This window comes from Theobroma cacao, chromosome 1, assembly GCF_053813885.1.
Source record: "Theobroma cacao isolate CCN51 chromosome 1, ASM5381388v1, whole genome shotgun sequence".
Classification (NCBI taxonomy): domain Eukaryota; kingdom Viridiplantae; phylum Streptophyta; class Magnoliopsida; order Malvales; family Malvaceae; genus Theobroma; species Theobroma cacao.
The window spans coordinates 35,594,676-35,602,299 of NC_142639.1; the positions used below are offsets into that span (position 1 = coordinate 35,594,676).

Sequence of the window (7,624 nt, forward strand, 5' to 3'; positions counted from 1 at the left end):
GTGGGGTGGGCAATTCCCACTAGTAGGTAAAAGGGGACTTGAAGCCTCAATTTATATATGGTGGCGTGGGCAATTCCCACGAGTAGGTGATGATGTCTGAAAGAGTAAGCCTAAAGGCTATACTAAACCTATCCGAAGATGATGCTTACTTGTTAATTTTTATTATACATTACATGGCATTAACACTGAAAATTTATCATTGAATGGCAAGTGAAATTTACGTATTCATTGGTGACTAGTTATTTCGTATTTTTATGTTTGAGACTCTTCATTCTACACTTGTCATTGGATTTACTCTTAACTGAATATCGAAGTTGAAAGATATTCTAGCATTCTAAATAAAACCATTTTCATATGTATTTACTTGTGATTCATTATTCTTAAGACTTGCAAGGTATAAAAAATCTCTCAGTTTAATAGAGTATGTTTTCAAAGCTTACTCTTGGATTTATAAATATTCCATCTTCATGTTTGTTTCCCTTCCCCGTTTGCTCATGAAGCCGATGATCACTGAGTCTGTGAGACTCACCCACATGATTTAATGTGCAGATAAATAGAGATTTGGGGACATTGTTGGCAAGGAATCCTTTTGCAACTGTGTAGATAATGGCATCTCTTAGCTTTCTTCACATCGCTCCACTGTCTGGTTGTCTAGTCATTTTAAAGTTGTAATAAATAACTTGTTTAGAATTATTTTGAGACTAAGATCTTTAAATATTGTAAATTAAAAAAGTGGAGTTATGCCATCAAATTGCTTTGAACTATTACTTGGTTATTATTATTTCGATGTGAATTATGGATGAGACAATGACATTGATGATTGACAAATTTAGTTAAAATAGTAATGAAAATGTGAGGAAATAAATACAGGTGAAATAAAATGCTTAAAAAGGCTAACCGGGTTGTGTAGGTTTATTTATATGACCTGTGTGCCGGAAACGACAGTGTGAGTGGGTCGTTACAACGTGGAGTTGAGATGATGGCGTGGTATGCCACATGGCATGCAAGTGATGATGTGGCAATGCCATGTGGCATTGACATGCTAACATGTCAATGCCACGTGGCAGATCACAAAATTTTCAAAAAAAAACCTACCACGTCATAGGGATTAAATTGAGCAAAAATATATAATAAAGAGAGTAAATTGAACAAAATTAAGATGTTGATGGACTAAATTAAAAAAAATTTGAAAAATACAAATCTTTAAGTAGATTATTGATATCCTTATTAATAAGCCAAATATTTAAGTGTAAAAGATTTATGATGTTAAAAAATATATATAAACATTTCCTTACTTGATTATTTGATTCTAGAATATGTAAATTAATTTATATTTTTTACAAAAATTAAGTTTGAATACTCCTTCTATGAAAAATTTTTTTAAAAGAATTTCATACCTGAAGTCAAATTTAGATGAATAACTTATATTACGTTAGCATAAAATAATATAAAATGACCAAATAAATTTTTTTCTTCTATTTATAATAGTATAAAAATTTGAAATTTATTTAACTTAGTTTTTAACTTGAGTTAAAGTCAAATTAGCAAAATATGTTAATTTAGTTTTTTCTTTCTTAAAAAATGAAGAACATAGATATGGAATTAGTGATGATTATAAAAATAATTCTTCGTTTTAATTTGCTTAATTTGGACATGATAAATCTCTTATTACAGCCATAAAATCTGAGCTCCACTCTTCCAATTATTTATTTATTTTTTATGTTTTTATTTGGTTTAATATTTCAAGTTATATTTTCTAAGTTAAAATTTTTAAGATTAAAGACTGCATTTATGGTTGATAAAGTTAAATATAATTGTAAATATTTGTACTATTTTTCGTAGATCTAAATTAATAATTTATATTTAAATTTACCAAAATTTGATTGTAGCATTTGAATTTAAATAAAATCATTTTATAAGAAATTTTGAGTAAATTTAAATAAAAAGGTAAATTGGGTAAGAGTTGAATAATTGCAAAAGAATGTGTATTTGTAAATTGTGAAAGTTGTAACTAAATCAACTTATTTTTCTAATTTGAGTAAATTTAAATAAAAAGTAAATTAGGTAAGAGTTAAATAATTTCAAAAGAACTTGTATTTGTAAATTGTGAAAGTTGTAATTAATCAACATATTTAATTATTTTATTTTATTTTATTTTAACGTAATGCAAGTTATTCATCTTAATTTGACTTTAGGTATGAAATTGTTTTAAATTTTTTTTTTATAAAAGGAGAATTTAAACTTAATTTTTGTAAAAAAGATAAACTAATTTACATATTCTAGAATCAAATAATCAAGTAAAAAAATATTTATATATTTTTTTAACACTATAAATCTTTTACACTTAAATATTTAGCTTATTAATAAGTATATTAATAATATACTTAAAGATTTGTACTTTTCAAATATTTTTTATCAATTTAGTTCATTAACATCTCAATTTTGTTTAATTTAGTCTCTATGACGTGATATAATTTTTTTTTGAAAATTTTTTGATTTGTCACGTGGCATGTCAGTGCCATGTCAGCACTGTCACATCATCATATAGTGCCATGTGACATACCATTTCATTATCTCAAACACTAGGTTATCAAAATGTGACACGTTAGCGTTGATATCATTCTTTAAAAATAAAATTAGATACCTTTAGGAAAAGTAACTAAATTGACGTAATTCTCAAAATTAAAAAAAAATTATTTTAATTTTGAATATACGAATTAAATTAAATAAAATTAAAGAGTATAAGAATGGGAGAGATCTTTGGATCATAGTTAATTAGATATTAACGGCAGTTTTCATTTCCCGCCTAAGTAACTTTCAGTATAAATATTTGTACCTGAACATTTTTTCAAAGAAGTGATAGAATATTCAGTTCACAACTTTCCCTTTCTTTGTTCTTGAGTTTTCCTGGTTTTCACACAGCTTGTAGGGCCAGGGAAAAGATTCTTAATCTGCACCTAAAATCAAAGTTTCAATCAGCTTTATTCCATAGCTGTGTTTACATGGGGTGTATAAGGAATATTTTATAGCCCTCTTGTGATAAAAGCGTCTGCTTAAAAGCCTCACATTACATGTTATCTTAATTCATTTCTGCTACACCCACCAATCACCAGGCTAACTGATTTGCGGGTTCGCTCGGTGATTCTTGTTGCTGTTTAGGAATATATTAACTTCAAGCAAAGTAGAATTCCACTTCCAGGAATCCAGTAAATTGGCTTGTTCTTGCAAGCTGTATTTGCTTTTCACTAAAGCAGGTGAAGAAATAAGAAATATTTTGGGATTAGACGAGAGAAGAATGCTTCCAGCCATCCATGGAAATCACATTCTTTCTTTTTGATACCCCAAATCCCAAGTATAGAATCATCCAAGCAAGGTAAGACACATGTTCAAATAACAGCTCTCATGCTCAACATTTTCGCCATCCAGCTGCGTTACTTCTTTCTCTCTGGCTGAGTCTTTCATTCACGTCATGCAGATCCGAAAGGAAAAGGACTTTCAGCGTCTTGGGTTTTGCCACAGGCTCTTCAACTTCATCTTGAGCAGCCTCATTGGCAGAGGCCTGGGACGCTTAACCTGGGGCCACCCTCTTCCCCAAGGCTCGAGCAATCAAGGGCCACAAGATGAATATGCAAGGAATGGGGTGCAAGAACCACTCATCGGCCATGACGAACAAAGCGGAGAGGAAAGCGTAAACTCGAAGCTCGAGGATGATCCGGATTCTGCAATTCAGATTCGCTTCAAGCTAACAGAAGAGCTGGACTCTGGGACTCCTGTTGACAAGCTTGGTTGGTCCGACCATGTGGCAGCGAAAGATGACAAAGCAATGGAGAAGGGGAACGAATTCACTTGCTCGCCGGGGAAGAAGGAGATCCCACTGCTAAATGGTACTTTAGTTGGCACTACTAAACCCCAAGTCCATGGGGAAAATGAAGTACGTATTCGAGATAAAGGTTCAACAGGCCCAAATATCATTATTTCTATAACTGATAGTGCCGGTCAGGAAGACAAGAAAAAGAAGGCGGGCAATAAATTTCCTAGTCCAAAATTGCCAACAACAAAACAACCTGATGTCTCAAAACCAATACTTACAGGTTTGGGCTTGAATATTAATGAAGTTTCTGAAACATTTATTCAGAATACAAGGGCAAGAATGAGCAGAAACGTCAGCCGGATGGAGCCCGAAGAATCTTAGTTCATAAGGTAATATAGGCAGAGCCTCTGGCTTATAGTTTAAATACACTCTCTTTGTTCCCTAACAAAAATTGATGAGGCATGCGCCCAGCGTGCTCAAATGTGAAATAGCTTAATTTTGATATTTGTATCGTCAAGATCAAATGCTTAGAATAAGAGTTCAATATCAACTTAGTATACATATGCAATGCATCTATTTTCAGCTATCTGGCAATTTGCTAGAGATTGAAATGCCAGATTTTACTGATAACCATCATATTCCAAAAGCCATGACGATCAATATTCTTGATAATTGAGTTAGTTTGTGAATAGATTTTAAGAACTAATGAGCTGCTAAAGGAAGGGGCAGGCGTGCACAGCAGCAGAAGCGAACATACAAAATACCTAAAAGTAAAAACAAAATGAAATATATAGAACAACACATTGTTGGGGCAACTTATGAACGGAATAGCCCACTACACGGTGTTTGAAGGTAAATATTACACTGCAAAGCTTTTCAGAGATACATGGAAATTAGTCTGATAGAGGGTCTTCCTGTCTAAATCTAAAATCATCGTATACTTCATCCATCCTCTGTAACACAATAATCCTTTTAATTTGAAGTATGCTTCTAGGAACCATATTATTGTAGTTAATTAGCGCAACAGGTTCATGCACAAACCCCTCTCTTTCCCCTTCTTTGTCAGAACAAAAAACTTTCTACAATGGTCTTTTCTTGTACAACTTCACATCAAAACAAAGTAGTTCCGTAAAATTTCCTTTCTTCTTATTTCTTTTGAGACTTCAAAGTCATGGTTCTCGGAATATATGGCAGAATGAAAAGTTAAGGACATGCGTGCAGCAATTATTTTTCGGGATGTATCTATTAATATTCTTCTCCCCCTCCTTCCAATATTCATATATTCTAATTAAGAACCAAACAAAATATTAAAAGAAATTAATTGCCAACTTTTTTTTTTTTTATTTCTTACCGCTTGTCGCACTTCTAACTCCTCTGAGAAGGGAAAGTCCCCTCTACCAGTTTCTCCCAGCGCGCGCCACCCCCACCCCACCCCCCCCCCCCCCCCCCCCCCCCCCCCCCCTCCCCTTCCCCTCCCCTCCCCTCCCCTCCCCCTCCTTATTCTTCCAAAGACTGAATTGATGAATTGTAAAGATCATATGGTGCCCAAAGATGATCAACAACGCAAGGCTTCCTTGAGTCCAGCCTCAACCAAGGCTTCCCTTTCCCACTCCAATGCAGCAAACTAATAGGCCCAGGATGCAAACTCCTACACCTACCCTCAAGGTTATCACCCCCTAATCCATGCTGGTTCCACCTGTGATTAACAGCTTTTATATTCCCAGCTAACACCAACAAAAAAGGTGGCAATGAACCCAAGGTGTATATCCTCTTCTGCTTTTGCACAGCCATCCACTCCTCTACTTTCTGTGTATACCCACCCTGCCTCCACTTATCAACATCCACCACCATAACCCCAGTGTTGAAATAACATGGATGTCTTCCTTCAAAAGTACTAGCCAAACCCTTGTCTGACCAGAACAAGTCCGTGAAATATTTTGTAAAATTTGCATGACAATATTCTGGTGCGGCCAATACTTTTCCTTCTAAATCAACTTCCCAGAGTTTCAAAATATCGTCCACCACAACAAGGTCGGAATCCAAGTACAAAACACGCCTAACGTCTGCTGGCAGTATATCAGCTAGATAAATCCTGGCATAGTTCAAAGGTTGGTCCAGTGCTTGGCGAATAGATTTTGATATCTTGTCACGAACACGGTTGGGGTCAAAGCGGTAAACCCTGAAGTTGAGGTAAGGGAAGGTTGAGTTGATGCTCACAAGCACTTCAGGCTCGTACTTTCCCCACAGGAAATGAAACTCCACGTTTTCCGGGCACGTTGAATGCTGCAGGATGGAGAGAACAGCAGCCATGGTGCCCCTGAGGTAGTTTGCATCCAGTGTCATGGCAATGTGGATTCTGTCCGAGGCATTAGACCCGCAAATATCCCCATTGCGGAATGCTGGGGCCTCTCTGAATACGGGGACATCCGAAGAAGGTTTTCGGATAATGCCATGGCGGATTCCAGTGGCAGAGGTGGTGGTGGCGGTGGCGGCGGTGGCGGTGAGAATGAGAGACAGGAGGCCGAGGAGGGGGAGAGAGGCCATCCTGCCTTCAATGGGAGGTTTTGAAGAGGGTACGGTGGGGATGGGATTAGGGTAGAAGAGGAGAGAGAATGGCAGCCATTTTGACAAAGGCTGGTTAAGAGAAGGTTTAGGGGAGGTTAGAAGGAACTAATGATTGAAAATTGTTGTTTTCATTTTATTAAGAGATGGGAAGGAGAGAGGTTGGTAGAGAATTGCGAGGACGAGAAGAATCCTCGGAAGGACAATATAGGAAGGAAGAACTGAAAATGTAAAACAAAAACTTGGTCCAGTGTAATAAAATGAAACCAAAAACCTATTTTCCATTTCTGTATATGTTTCTGTGCACCTTCCACTTTGGGTTCTCATATTCTATTCCTAACTTTAATGAAAAGAGAAAAACAGGACATTTTAGTGTACACATTGAAGTTGTTTGCATTTTTGTGCTGCTTTTTAAGTCAGTTAGTCAAAGTAAAACATATGTTTCCAAATAATGAAAGCCTGCTTGTCTGGCATGTTATCAAAAATATAATCTAAGATCAAATAAGGATGGTGCCAATGGGGAAAATGGCTTACTTTATATACTACAGCAATTAATACAAAATAAAAATCTTTTCTTTCAGTATGTGAATTTTAGTAAAAGTTAATATGGGACAGTAATATTTTGATTTACCATATTCAATACATGAGTAATTTTTCTTTTTCTGACAGCATAGAGGTAGCTAGCTAGCTAGCTAGGGAGACCAGGTTAGGCAAATTAGCGTGGTGCTGAAATGGTAGAGCATTAGCAGGCTGGCTAGCTGTAAAGAACTGGAAACGAGCAGGAACTTTTGACATTGGTTTCCTGAGGCCGGAGAATATGATGAACTATGTTCGAATAAGGAGGCATCATCCTAGAGGTGATAAAAGGCAATCAAATCATAGAGCTGAAACAACTCTTTTCTTCCTCCATTTCCCTAAAATGAGAAAATTTGCTACTTCAGCAACTTACCTGCTCTGGGATTTGTCTGTTACAGGTATCACAAGAAAAGAGAAGGGGAAAAATTGTAGTCAGGGCTTCATTTTTTTTGTAAGTGTGGGCGACAACATGCTTAGCTAATTCCTTATTATCAACTATACCCAAAAATGAAGAAAGAAAAACCGGCCTCCTTGGAAATTAGGGTAAGCATTTATTAAATTGATATTTTCTTCTGATAAAAAGGAGATTTTCGACACGAAAAGTGGGATTAGCTTTTATTCTCTTGTTAGATGAATGATCCGATTCCGGACATATGCCTCTGTTGAACATTTGCA

At 35.6% G+C, this 7,624-nt stretch overlaps 1 non-coding gene and 1 pseudogene across 1 annotated transcript; one reads left to right on the forward strand and one right to left on the reverse strand.

The window, feature by feature from the left end:
- Positions 1 to 1,596: 1,596 nt before the first annotated feature.
- Positions 1,597 to 1,692, forward strand: LOC148764775 (small nucleolar RNA snoR8a). The gene has a single exon (XR_016024357.1). It is a non-coding gene; the product is annotated as a small nucleolar RNA snoR8a (small nucleolar RNA).
- A 3,616-nt stretch (positions 1,693 to 5,308) lies between these two features.
- On the reverse strand, positions 5,309 to 6,556 carry LOC18613418 (putative galacturonosyltransferase-like 4 pseudogene; annotated as a pseudogene).
- Between the last annotated feature and the right edge of the window lie 1,068 nt (positions 6,557 to 7,624).